This window comes from Sciurus carolinensis, chromosome 15 (assembly GCF_902686445.1).
Source record: "Sciurus carolinensis chromosome 15, mSciCar1.2, whole genome shotgun sequence".
Classification (NCBI taxonomy): domain Eukaryota; kingdom Metazoa; phylum Chordata; class Mammalia; order Rodentia; family Sciuridae; genus Sciurus; species Sciurus carolinensis.
This window is the reverse complement of record NC_062227.1, coordinates 33,945,969-33,961,038: the sequence shown is the minus strand read 5'-3', so window position 1 is coordinate 33,961,038 and position 15,070 is coordinate 33,945,969. Positions and strand designations below refer to the sequence as shown.

General features: G+C 39.5%; 1 protein-coding gene across 1 annotated transcript in view; it reads right to left on the bottom strand.

Annotated features, from left to right (window-relative positions):
- Lama3 (laminin subunit alpha 3) overlaps positions 1-15,070 on the bottom strand; it is a 263,204-nt gene that overhangs the window by 240,859 nt on the left and 7,275 nt on the right.

Sequence of the window (15,070 nt, the reverse complement as noted above, 5' to 3'; positions counted from 1 at the left end):
AAACCTAACAACAAATCACACTATTATGTATTAATTATAATGCTCCAATAAGGAAAAAAAAAAAGCTGAACCTAGGTCTCTCTTCCATGTTGAACATACTTTAACAGGGTCAAGGGCCCATGCTTACCCACAGAAGGATTTTACATACTGAACTACTCTGCTCCCACGTAGAATACAGACAGAGACACAAATTTAAACTCATAGCCTCCTCAAGAATGTGCCGCATAGTAGCAGCAAAGAACCAGAAAATTAAGGAGAAAATACCATTTATAATAATCTCAGAGAATATCAATTACCTCGAAAGAAATTTATCAAATAAAAAATAAAATTTACTAAGAGAATTTTCAAAATCTACATAAATGAAGAGATTTTCTTAGGAAGGAATTAATAAAAATTTGTTATGTTTCCCAAGTTGATCTATAGAGTCGATATTGCTCCAATGAAATCCTCAATAAGGATTTTATTGACACACAATAAGATAATTGTAAAATTAATATATAACTGTAAAGGACCAAGAAAAGTTCAGCTATTGCTGAAAAAAGAGTCCACGGAGACAGTGACTCATCTTCCCTTCAAGGTATCAGGGCTCATTGTGAAGTGATTGTAATTAAGGAGGGAAAGATAAGAAAATAGATCTTTGGGACAGAACAGAGCACCAGAAAACAGTCCCATGCACAAGAAAACAGTTAAGAAACCTTAGGATATAACAAAGGTGATATGTTAGAGCAGTGGGAGAAGAAAGGATATTCTATATCCATAAATATTCCCCATTAATCTAATAAAATTAGATTTCTACTCCAGTCACAAACAAAAAGCAACTTCAGAAGAACTAAAGACTCAAATGGCAAAAATAAAACTTCAAATTCTCTTAGTGGAAATCATGAATAGTTTTTAGAACTTGGAACAAGGAAAGTTTTCTTCAGATACAAAAAGCAATTGATTATAAAAGAAGACTTGGAGAAATTTGACTACATTAAAAATAAGAATTTCAGCTCATTGAAGGTACTTGAGAAAAGTGAAAAGTGACAAGTAGAAGAGATTCACATCACACAAGTGGTCAATAATCTGCCATAGTGGCTGCCATCAATTTCTTATCAATTCCTTTTCTCTTGTATATTGCGTTCACTTCAGCTACAAAAAGATGGAAGCCTATTTTCCATGGAGGGTGCACTCTCCTCTTGAGTGCAGATTGACTTTATTATTTACTTTCTTTTAGCAGAAGTGTCATTCAGGGACATCCAAGCATAGGCCTTAAGAGGGCTGGCAGGTTCTGCTTCTTTCCTCTCAGAAGCTAGCCTCTGGGTGAAACAACCAACTACCCCCAAGTCACCAAGCTGTAACAACAACCAATTATACCCTACTAGAGAGGACAAGTAGAAGAGCACAGAGACACCTGATACATCTTGTACCTTTCAGTCCATCCTAGCCACTGGCTGAACATAACAAATGTGTTACCCCAACTGACACTACATGGAACAGAAGAACCATCCAGCTGAGCCCTGTCAAGCCACAGAATTTTGGAGAAGAGAACCTTTGTTATTTTCACCTCTAAGTTTTGGGGTGGTTTTTTATATCCCAAAGAACCAAAACCTGAACAAAGAACATGATATCAACAAAGAATTCTAATCAGAAGTATATACCAAACTCTTTAAAACCAATAAGAGAACCATAAATAGTCCAATCAAAAAATGAGCAAACAGTTCACAATAACCAGATTGTGGAACCAACCTAGATGTCCTTCAATTGATGAATGGATAAAGAAATTGTGGTATATATATATACAATGGAATATTACTCAGCCATAAAGAATGATAAAATTATGGCATTTGCAGGCAAATGGATGAAATTGGAGAATATCATGCTAAGTGAGATAAGCCAATCTCAAAAAACCAAAGGAAGAATGATCTCGCTGATAAGTGGATGATGATACATAATGGGGCGTGGGAGGGGTTAGTGTTAGGGTTAGAGTTAGGGTTAGGGAGGGGGGCAAGAATGGAGGAAGGAAGGACTGTATAGAGGGAAAAGAGGGGTGGGAGGGGTGGGGGGAATGGAAAAAATAACAGAAAGAATCAAACAACATTACCCTATGTAAATTTATGATTACACAAATGGTATGCCTTTACACCATGTACAAACAGAGAAACAACATGTATCCCATTTATTTACAATTTAAAAAAATGAGCAAAAATAAGAACAGGCATTTCACAGGAGAGGCAATAAACATTTGAAGACAAGTTTACCATGAGCATCACTAGTACTCCAGGCAGACAACAGTGCAATACTATTTTATACCCATTCAGCAAGCCCAGATTTAATGTTTGGTGATATGCATATTGAAAAGTACACAGTAGTGGGGTAATTAGTATAAAAATTTTTAAGAAATGTTTTGGTATTACTCCTAAAGTCAAAAATTCGCATTTTCTTGAATGCAGAAATTCAACCCACAAGTTCATAACCCTAAAACAAACTCTTGCATGTATTTGTTGGCACCATCTTCAAGAATATTCATAGCAGCACTGTTCATAGAAGCAAAATTCTAGGACTAACCTAACTGTACAGCCACAGACAAGAGGATGAATAGACAGTGGCATAGTCACACAGTGAGTGAATATATGAACAATAATGAATAAATTAAAATATGCAACAATATGAAGTAATATATATGAATCTTAGCAATAAATTAAGTGAAAAATAACATGGCATGATTTTTATAAAGCTAAAAGCAACCAAAATGAAAAGCACTTACTTTTTAAGAAATACAGATATGATTTTAAAAACTATATAAAAAGAAAATAAAGGAATGATTAAAGATTGTGATTGTAGGAAGTAGAGAGAACTGGGGGAATTTTATATGCTTAGGCATAGATTAACATCAAGGCTCTATTATTGGTTTGGGCAGTAAGTTCACAGATGCTTATTATACTACTTAAAAGACACACCCAGGGCTGGAGATATAGCTCAGTTGGTAGAGTGCTTGCCTTGCAAGCACAGGGCCCTGGGTTCAATCCCCAGCACTTAAAAAAAAAAAAAAAAAAAAAAAAAAAAAAAAAAAAAAAAAAGACACACCCATACATACAAGCAGGCCATGCAAGGACCAACAGTAGGAGCATGTCATAACCTGAGGGCTATGACATCCTTAATCCAATTCTGCGTCTGAAGTTCAATAGTTACTTAAATAGCCATAAAGAAATAAAAGCAGGACAAAACTGATAGAAGTTGAAGAGGAGAAGGGAACAGAGAGAGAACAATTATTCTTCCAACCGTGCAACAAATCTGCTCTGATCATCCAATCTGTACCAGAAACTATTCAACACCAAAAGATAAACAGGACAAGGACTCTGAATCATGTCAAGAATACTGTTAGTCTAGTAATGTGGGAAGTATAAAATGTAATGGGAGGGGCTAGAAAGAGGATAGGACTGTTCAAATAAACAACTAAACAGAGTCGAGCTCCAAAAGTGGCAGTCCCAGGGGGTTAAGTCATGTTTGTCCCTCAGGGAGTGACCTCTGCTTTTTTAGAAGGATGGAAAAATATATTCTCTTCTAGTTCATAACATTTTAATTGATTCTCCTTAACTAAAAATCCTCTCTCTCTCTTGCAATACTTGCCAAATGAATTCACAATGCACTGCATTGGTCTAAGAAGTAGGCATTGGTTATAGAAGTCCCTTAATGTAACTTCTGTTTATTGCTTTAACAATGATTCATTTATGCAACTTATCCAAATTACCCACAATCTGGAGAGCACCATGTTGGATACTGGAGTAAAAATAAACACTAGTTTGTTAGATCAGCTCCTCAAGAAAGTAACTGAGAGACAAGAGAAGTCATTTGAGCCCACACATTCCTAAAAGGTGGTGGGATTGAGATAAACATGAGGGCATGGGAGGGTAGGAGAGGTGCACCATATTTAACTTAATCTTCACAACCCTCTGAGGTTTATATCAAAGCACACAAAACTTAAGGGTGAACAAACCAAGTCTCAAAGAGATGAAGTGTCTCAAGCCACACAGCTAGGACATGCTAGGACAAGGACCGGCCTATGGGTCTGGCGATGTAACTTATGGCTCAAGACTCTCCATCCTGGCCACCTAGCTCTGTGAGCTACATCACGGAACCTGCCTTAGATTTGGACAGAGTGTGAGGCAGCACTGGAACAGCCACCCTGTGACTTTCCAAATACCTGCCTACTCCCAGATGTGTAAAAAGAGACCCAGTTCAGGAAAGAACGTGTCTGACAACAGTTTAGATGCCCTCATAGCAGCCTCAGAAATCCTGGCAAGAGGAGCAATGAGCCACACTCCTCCACCCACAGTCCCTTTATAAACCACCACATTCAAGCTGCCATGGACCTCACTACTAGCCACCACTCACTAATGGTCTGGAAACTACAGAGTCTCGAGAGCCCAAACTTAAGGCAGCTGGAGTCCTGAAGTGGAGAACATTCGGCAGTATGCCAATGTCAAACCTGAGATAGCTCCTTTGCAAAGACCCTGTTCAGAACATGCTCCCTTCTGAGGGGTATCAAAGCACACAGGCTTGGTTACAGTGATTAGGACAAACATCTTGCAAATTTCCAGAATGTCCCAACTGGGGTGAGTACCAACTGCACAGCACACAGACAGCATCCAGCATTGTGCCTTCCACACAAGGCTTTATGACACCAGTGGGTGGAGCATCCATATCTACCTGTGCCAGCCAGGTTCCTGGAGTTAGGGATTTGAGAGAGAGAAAACCAGGAGTTCAGAGTTGGTTCCAGGTATGAAAAATATTTTAAAAGCAGATAAGGAATGTCTGAAAAATTGATGCATGTAATTCAAAACTTACGTTCATCCAGGGCAAATACTAGGTGGAGATGGGAGGTCTTTCTAACCTGTTTTAAAGATAGGTATTTTGAAGTAGAATAGATGGTGTCATGGTTTGGATGTGAGGTGTCCCCCAATAGCTCGCGTGTGAAACAATGCAAGAAGGTTCAGAGGAGAAATGATTGCGTTGTGAGAGTCTTAACCCAATCAGTGAATTAATCCCCTAATAGGGATTAACTAAGTGGGTAGGGTGTGGCTGGAGGAGGTGGGACTTGGGGGCTTGAGTTTGGGGTATGTATATTTGTATTTGGTGAGTAAAGTCTCTCTCTCTCTCTCTCTCTCTCTCTCTCTCTCTCTCTCTCTCTCTCTCTCTCTCTCTCTCTTTCTCTCTTTCTCTCTCTTTCTCTGCTTCCTGATAATCATGTGAGCTGCCTCCATCTGCCACACTCTTCCACCATGATGTTCTGCCTCACCTTGATCCCTGAGGAATGGTGCCAGCCTTCCATGGACTAAGACCTCTGAAACTGTGAGCCCCCAAATGAACTTTTTCCTCCTCTCCAATTGTTTTGGTTGGGCCTATTAGTCACAGCAGCAAAGAAGCTGACGAAAACAGATGGAGGTTCAAATCCTGGCTTTACCAGTTCCAGCTGTGGAATGTTAGTGGAATTATTTAGCCTCCTTTGGGCTCTGTTTTCACTTTATTAAAATGGGCTAATTCTGCTGATCTTGTGCTGTTCTTGTGAGGATTAAATGAGATGCCATCCACAAAGTGCTCCAACCAGGGACGTGACAACCCTGCCACTAAAACCAATGCCGTGTTTGTTGGAAAGGCCTACTCTTGTGCCTCGTCCTGGCCTTACCAAATCAGCGTCTCTGGTGGGTCCAGAATCAGAATTTTTAAAACTACCCCAAGTGATTACCTCGCCCACTATGGTCTGAGAACCACAGGGGCAATGATGACTGGCATCTACAGGGTGCTTCATGGTGAAGGACAGTGCTGCAGTCACAGAGTGGCTGCATGGGTGACAGAGATGACAAAAGGCAACACCCCCACACCAGAGACAGCACCTTGCCCTTCACATGAATGCACTCTTCATCATCATGACAAGTCCACAAGGTCGGGTCAATCATTAGACTCTTATGGACAGGGAGACAGGCACAAGGGTCGGGGAGCAATTTGTCCAAATAGAACCCAGATAGGAATCCAGGGAGGGATAACTTCAAGAGGAAGTGCTGGGGACAGGCAGAAGAGAGAAGGGGAAGAAGGGGAAGAGCTGTTGTTAGAATTTAGATATGAGATGTCCCCCAAAAGCTAATGTGTGAGACAATGCAAGAATTTCCAGAGGTGAAATGATTCGATTATAAAAGGAGTAACATGATCACTGATATGGATTAGCCAGGCAGTAACTGTAGGCAAGTAGGGTGTAGCTGGAGAAAGCAGGTCACTGGGGACATGCTCTCTGTCTCTGCTCCCTGGTTGTCGTGCTGGGTTGCTATCCTCTGTCACACCCTTCCACCATGATGATCTGATTGGCCCAGAGCTATGGAGGTGGCTGGCCATCTATGGACTAAACCTTGGAAATTATGAGCCCCAAATAAATTTTCCCTCTTCTATGTTGTTCTTGTCAGGACTTTTGGTCACTGTGATAAAAAAGCTGACTAAAACAGCTGTCTAGTGTTACAAGTGCAGCATCTGAATCTGCAGGTGGCCCGAAGATTGAAGGTGAACAGAGAATGCTGGGCACTGGCTACAAGCGAATTGGACTTGAATCAGGTAAAGGAAGATGCATTTAGGCTTCTCCATCCATAGGTAGTGGAGAACTGTGTTTTCTCTATACTGATACACTATTGCACTATATTCATTTGTTTCACACATTCTCAAAGCTCATTGCACCTCTTTTCACCTTATGAATTTGCTTAACTTTCCATTATTCCTAATCCACAATCTTTCCTGCACTGATATCATACACCTGCCCTCCCTCCTGAGGTGATGGAGAAGCCATCTGTGCTCCAAAGACCTCCTGCTCACACACACACACACACACACGCACACACACACACACTCAAAAATCCTGTCCCTCCTACCTGCTAAAGGACTTGGCATCTGCAGTTATATGTTGTTTCCCTCCCTCCACATTCTCTCTCTCTCTCTCTCTCTCTCTCTCTCTCTCTCTCTCTCTCTCTCTCTCTCTCTCTCTCTCTCCATCAGGATTGAAACAAAGGAGTTTGAAACAACCTCCCACTTTCTATCCCTGTATGTCACACTCCATTGTCCCCACACTTACTTTCTTGCTATTCTCAGTTACTCCAAGGCCATTCCTGCCTGCCTCAGAGCCTTTGCACCTGTGTTCCCTTTCCCAGGAAAACACTGCTCTCAGACATCCCTCTCTTTTCAGAGAGATCTTCCCTAAAACTCTTTCAGATGAAGTGCTGCCCTCTATTAGCTGAATTGATGTTTTTACAATTATCATCTTGTTTCTTTTTTTTTTTTTTTTATTGTATACAAATGGGATACATGTTGTTTCTCTATTTGTACATGGAGTCAAGGCATACCATTTGTGTAATCATACGTTTACATAGGGCAATGATGTTTGATTATTTTTTTTCCTTCCCCCCCACCCCTCCCACCCCTCTTTCCCCTCTATACAGTCCCTCTTTCCTTCATTCTTACCGCTCTCCTTATCCCTAACCCTAAACCTAACCCTAAACCTAATGTTAACCCCTCCCACCCCCCATTATATGTCCTCATCCGCTTATCAGCGAGATCATTCGTCCTTTAGTTTTTTGAGATTGGCTTATCTCACTTAGCATGATATTCTCCAATTTCATCCATTTGCCTGTAAATGCCATAATTTTATCATTCTTCATTGTGGAGTAATATTCCTATCATCTTGTTTCTGACAGTGTTTTTGTTGCCATGGCCAAAAGACCTGACAAGAACAATGTTAGAGGAGGAAAAGTTTAGTTGGTGCTCACAGTTTCAGAGGTCTCAGTCCACAGACAGTCAGCTCCATTGCTCTGAGCCCAAGGTGAGGCGGAACATCATGGCAAAAGAGAAAAGCATCTCAGGACATGGCCAGCAGGGAGCAGAGAGAGCTCTGCTTACTGCTTACCAGGGACAAAATATATACCCAAAGGCACACCACCAGTGACCCACCTCCTCCAGCTACAACCTATCTGCCTACCATTACCAGCCAGTTAATCCATTCAAGTAAATTAATGTACTAATTAGGCTAAGTTATCATAACCCAATCATTTCACCTTTAAACTTTCTTGTATTGTCTCAAGACAATTTTGAAATTTTGGAGGTACACCTCCTATCTAAACCATAATGCATTTTCTCAAAAAAAGAGGTTTCTAGGCCTTTCTACTTAATACCCCAAACCTGAATATTTTTACTTCATAAAAAGTTTATCCCAAAGTCTAGATTAATAAAAATGGGTCTGCTCTGATAGTTTATTCATTCAGCCATCAACTAGCGACTTACTAAAAGCCAGATACTGTCTTCAAGGAGAGAGTCTGTCCCCACCTGACTCATTCCTCCAATCAGGTTTTCCGGAGTTCCCTCGGTTATGATTTGACTCTCCTTATGAAATCCTTACACTATTTCCTCCTTTCTTTTCCCTGCCTGACTTCCCTCAACTCTTCCATTCATTCTTTCTCAGTTTTATCAGTCACTTCAATTCTTTCAAGGACCAGAGAGAATATAAATGCACACAAAAATAAGGTGCCACATTTATAAAACTTAGAAAAGCCACTGAGGTCTCACTCAGGGATAAAATTCAAAATACACAACAATATATGTTTTCTACATATACATGCATAGTTTTTGAGTTCCTAGAACACACCAAGTACCATTCCACCTTGGGATCCTCAATCCTGCTGGTCTCTCTGCCTGGAACTCACTTTTCAACCTCTTCACCAGGCTGATTTCCTCTCACTCCTCAGGTTTCTGCACCAACAACACTTCCCATTAACACGTATCACAGAATCCTAATCTCTCTCAAGCATAGTAACAATCTAAAGTCATTTTATTTGTTACTCACTGGTTGCACTCTCCCATGCAATGCTAGCTCAGAGAGGGAAGGGATTGTTTACTGTCTTGTTCTGAATTGTTTTCTCAGTCCACTGTCCCCCGTTCTGTGTCTGGTACATAGCAGATGTCAATCAATATTTGCTAAATAGAGAAGTAAATGAGTATTGCACACAAATAACTGGAAATACACTCAACTCTCCAAATAGCACAGTCCTTTATCATTGGTAAGAATCCAAGGATCACCTCAGAAGACATTTTACCAGCCCCATTCAGCTTCCAGGTACAAACGTGGTCAGTTAGAGCATTTGAGCTAAACTCAAAGTACCAATCAAGACTATTCACTCACTGTGATATTGTGGGCAAGAAGCAAAAGAGAGGAGAGGGTCTCAGATCCCCAGTGTTCCATTTCCCCACTGGTCACCCCACCATGGAATATCACCAGGCAAAGATCAGATGACAGAGAGAGTTGCTTTCCTGACAGTGGGAAACCCCCACAAAAGGCTTTTTCTGGGACTTTTTATGGACCAGAGGAAAAAGAGAGAAGAAGGAGTAAGAAGTGAAATTTCTGCCTTCTCATCAAAATACTTTGTGTGATCTAGACTGTTTTTATAATATTCACCACCATCTTTGATGCACATAAATGTTCAGTCACATTTAGTATCTGCAGAGCTTATCCCAGGATGTAAGGAATTGGACCTTTCAATTCACAGTCCCTTCTCTCCCGTCCCCTGATGCAGCCCCCAGAGTCCTCACTAGTAATAAAAGACTCATCCAACCACTGGTCCCTATGCAAAATGTGGATCTAAGGCTCCCAGATACACACTATCCCCAAATCCAGCCACCCTGCCTGCAATAAGCCAGGGACAGGGCAGGACAGCCTTTCTCCTTCCACATACAATACTGGGTTGGCACTTCCTTCCTCCTCCTCTGTTTCTATTTTTTTCTTTTTATTGTATATATTTGAGGTATAAAACATGATGCTTTGATATACATAGTAAAATGAATACTATCGTCAAGCAAACTAACATCTCTTCACACCATTACCTTTGTGTGTGCTCACGTGTGGCAAGGACATCGGGAATCTCTCCTTGCACATTTTTAGTACACAGTACAATGTTAGTAACTGTAGTTCTTATGTTGTACAATAGATCTCTGAACTTATTCATCTTATATAACAACAACTCTGTATCCTTGACTGACATCCCCATTTGCCCCACCTCTTAATTCCCTGACATTGAATGGATACCACTCTTTTCTTTTTATTATTTTTTTTTCTTTTTGAGACAGATCTAACTGACCTCAAATACTTGATTATCCTGCCTCAGTCTCCCAAATAGCTGGGTCTACAGGCACATTTCAACACTCCAGCTTATTCTGTTTCTGTGTTTTTGACATGTAGTTTTTAGATTTTACATGTAAGTGAAATCATGCAATATTTGTCTTTCTGTGCCTGGCTTATTTTATTTAGCATAACAGCCTCCAGGCTCAGTCATGTTGTGACAAATGGTAGGATCTCCTTCTTTTTTAAGACTGAATAATTGCAGAGAAAGAGAGAGAGACAGAGACACAGAGAGAGAGAGAGAGAGAGAAAGAGAGACTGTGTGTGTGTGTGTGTGTGACAGTTTCTTTAACTTCATATGTTAATGGGCACTTAATTTCCAGATCTTGGCTATTGTTAATAATGCTGCAATGAACAGAAGAGGTGACTGTGATGACTTTTATGTTAATTTTGCTAACATTCAGATGCTACATGAGGGCAGAGAGAATGCAGAATGTCCAATGCTGTTGGCCTCCAGGTGTCATTAAAAGATGACACTAGCCTCAGATCACCTGAATCAACCTTGTAGAACATCCCACAGCCAGTGTGACCAGAAGGCATTCAGACCACACTCCACAGATCACGCATAAACAGAATCCTTACTCTGTGTCAGTCTGCTGTGTTCTTTATATATAAAGATGACTCCTAATGTGGGTGATCCCTAAATATTTGTTCAGCCAAGAGCTCTCCTCATTCTGTTTATGCACCACATTTTGAGTTATCAGATTGCAAAATCTCAAAAAAAGAGGCCCCAGAACCACCCACTGAGCCTCACTCATTGTCCCCCATCCTCTGCTCTCCCATACATTGATAACACTCACCCACCAGTCAATAATACTGGGCTAAGAGATTTGAAGCTAAAAAGTTGCTATATTAATTTCCTAGGACTGCCATACAAAGTAGCACAAACCAGAACAACAGAAAGTTATTGTCTCACAATTCCAGAGACTAGGAGCTTGGAATCAAGGTGCCAAGGTGGGCCATTCTCCCTCTGAAACCTGTTGGGGGAAGGTTCCTTCCCTGCCTCTTCCAGCTTCTGGTTGCTCTCCTAGGCACTGGACTTAGTCACTGCATTAGACAACTCTGCTTTGAAATTCAACTCATCAGGGTCACACCTCTCTTCCAAAAGACAGCTGGTTGAAATTTGGGTACTTTTTTCGGGAACAGGGCAGGAGATCAGACAATACTTCCATTAGGTTGTTGTTGCTATGGGAGAAAAATTCTATCCGGGTGTTGCTCCTTGAGCATTTCTTCATAAAGTCTCCAGGGAGTATCTAAGATGGGCTGCCACTGGCAAAGAGACATGAACAGGAGGAAGTGGCCCCACATTCAGGAAGCTGATGATCTAATATGGAAACAGATGTGAAAATGAACAGTTTCAAGGTGAGGAGTAGAATTAGCAAGGTGGTTCAAAGTTTAGCTGGGACTCTAAGGATAGAGTAGTTAACTCAACGGTGGCACATGGCCAGGTGGGGAAGAGCATAAACTTTGCCATCAGAGAAGCTGTTTTGAATCCTGGTTTCACCACACACCCACTGCAGGGTCTCAGGCACATCAATTAACTTTTCTGTGTTTCCATTCCTTCATCTAGAAAATGGGCACACTAAAGCAGCTCATTCATAAATTCATGAATTGTTTTGATGATTAAGAAGTCAATACACATAAGGTGGCTTAGGACAGTGCCAAGCATGTGTGTTACATGAAGGTCTTGTCTTAAGCAGGGAGAAAGGCCCTGATTATCAGGCTGCTTCCCCTACTCACCATTCTGCTCACCCCTCATTTGGTACCTTTCTTTACAGTATGTGTAGTAAGAGCTACAGCTTGAAAGTAATGGAAAAATGGAAAAATGGATTTCTTCCCTACCTCTCTAGAGTTAAGATGTGCAACAATAGCCTTTTAAAATCCATATTTCTCTCTAGTAAGTATTTATTTATCAGTTCAACATGTTGTTTATGACCTTTTAGGATGGGAAAAACCACTGAGGGAATACAATGTTTGTGACATTGAGAAACCAGTAGGACACATGGGACTCAGTGACTTTCCCCAGGGCAGTTTCCACTGTTAGCATGAGGGATCTAATCAGTGCCCTGGTAGTTCTTTCTTGCAAAGCAAAAAAAGGCTCCCTGCTTCTGAGCAGATGCAGCCCTCCCAGGCTGGATTTCAACCCCCACCTTCCCTCAGGATACCGTGTACGCAGCACAACCATAGGCAGTTTCATTGACTGGAACCACTCAGGCACTTTTTTTTTTTTTTTTTACTCTTTTTTTTTTTTTATTGTAAACAAATGGGATACATGATGTTGGCACTTTTTAATAAATCCTTTCCTCTCTAGGCAGATGGATCCAGATTTTTTTTTAATTTCTATTTTTTTTTATTTTTTACAGACTGCATTTTGATTCATTGTACACAAATGGGTTACATTATTTCATTTCTACAGTTGTGCAGAATGTTGAGCACGAGTTAACTGAGGTTTCATAAATGCCTAAATCACAACTAGAAACAAATTTATGGCTTGGGAGAATACATTATCGCTATCTAAATTAACATTAAATATTAAAACCTCTCCCAAAAATGTTACAGTTATTAATGTGTACCAGAATAATTTACATTGCTGTAATTCAGAAGGCTATAGAAGTCTTTGTAACTTATTTAGCCTGTCAAATCTACTCAGTATATAATGTATTATTCTCAAAGAATTTTACTCAAAAATTTTATTTGACTGTTGTAACAAATCATCTTTGTAGTTTACAATTTTAGAAATCTTACCCAAAAAAGAATTAACATTTATACACATTAACTATTTCCAAGAAATGTGCTAAGTGCGTTTTATCCTCTCAATAAACTTATGAGATAGATACTAATATTAATCCTGTTTTATATATGGGAAACTAAGATTATACATTCAAAAAGAATGAATAAATATAAAAAGAGCCTAAGAGATCTGTGCAATGTCACCAAGCAGGCCAACATACATAGTATGGAAGTCTCAGAAAGAGAGAGCTGATAGAATTTGAATTTAAACTCAAATCTAAATGATTTCAGAGCCAGAGTTCTTCACTACTAAGCAAAACTAGTTTGATAACACATAGAAGGAGATAATGCTACATTTTCCATCATAGGCGCTTCCCAATTTAGATCTCAAGAAGGCTAATCATCTATGGAAAGGTTTGTCTTGATTCTTTTTGCATCCTCAGTGTCCAGCATGTGGCCTGACATGAAACAGTCAATGAATACATGTTTATGAATAAACAAATGAAAAAAGCATACAGATTGAAAAGGAAGAAGTAAAACATAATCACATATGAGGAAAATCCTAAAAAGTCCACAGAAAAACTGCAGCAAAGTCACAGGATACAATATCAATAGGCAAAAATCAACTGTGTTTCTGATGTAGACGTGTGTGTAATAGGATTTAGTAGATATCCACATATCTCCCAGCTCTGTGCAACGAACAGTCCTGGAAGCAATGACACACCAGTTACAATGAGCACATCATCAAACATCCAGACTTTGGTTTCCAAGTACCATACTCAATAAACAAAACCAGGACTTCTTAAAGAAGTAATTGATCCCAAGGCAAGAAAATTTAAAATTACCCTGAAGCATCTGGTGGTACAAGAAAGTAAGAAACAAGTCAAGAAATTAGTAAATAAAATTGGGATGTGGGGGAATTCATGAAAAATGATTTAGGGAGTACCAAAGAAGTGTCCCTCCATGGAAGCAATAATTAGGCTGGCAAAAACTATCAGACTCAACCTCTACAGAACTCTGGAATCTATTCAAAAACCTACAACAACCTATCATCAGAGAATTTGAACATAGGTCAATTGAAATTATCCATCCTGAAGATGGAAGAAAAAGGAAGAAGTACAAAGAGAGCCTGAGGGATCTGTGGAACATCATCAACCCAACCAACATACACTCAAAAGGAGAGGAAAAAGAAAAAGAGAAGAATATTTGAAAATAACATTTGTAAACCTCCCAAACAATAATATAAATTCTATCAAGAAACTCTACAAACACCAAGTAGGATAAACTCAAAGAGATCCACACCAAGACACATTATAATCAAATTATCAAAAAGAGTGAATGTTGAAAGCTGCCAAAGAGAGGCAATTCATCACAAACTGGGAATCCTAACTAGATTAACAACCTTTTTCTCATCAGAGACCATGGAGATCAGAAAACAGTAAGACGACATATTTAAAGCATTGAAGGAAAAAAAAATCTGTCAGTCAAGAACACTACCCTGTCTTGAGTTGGTGCAATGTACTTATTCTGAGGAAGATGGATCAATGAAAATTAAATGAATAAAATGTTTAAAAATTAAAAAAAACACTAGCCTGTCCCCAAGCTATTTAGCAAGACCCTGTCTCTAAATAAAATATTAAAAGGGCTGGGGATGTGGTTCAATGGGTAAGTGCCTGTGGGTTCAATCCCAGTACAAAAAAACAACCAAAACAACAACAACAAAAACAACTCTATTCCCAATAAAACTATCTTTCAACTATGAGGTTGAAACCAATACATTCACAATAAACAAAATCTTGGGGAATTCATTGCTAGTGGACCTGCCTTACAAGAAATGCCTTTTCAGTCAAAATGAAGAAATTAGACAGTATCTCAAAGCCATACAAGAAATAAAGAGCATCAGTACAGGTAAGTGCATAAGTAAATATAAAAGCCAGTATTATCGTATTTTTTGCTTTCTCCTTTTTTCCTATATAAGTCAAAAGATAAATACATAAGATGATAATTGTAAATTTATGTCAATGAACAAGAACACAGAAAGGTGTAATATGCAACAATAGCACAAAGAATAGGGACAGAGCTGTATAGGAACAAAATTTTGGATGCTTTTGATGTTAAGCTGGTATCAATTCAAACTGAATTATTATAAATTTAGGATGC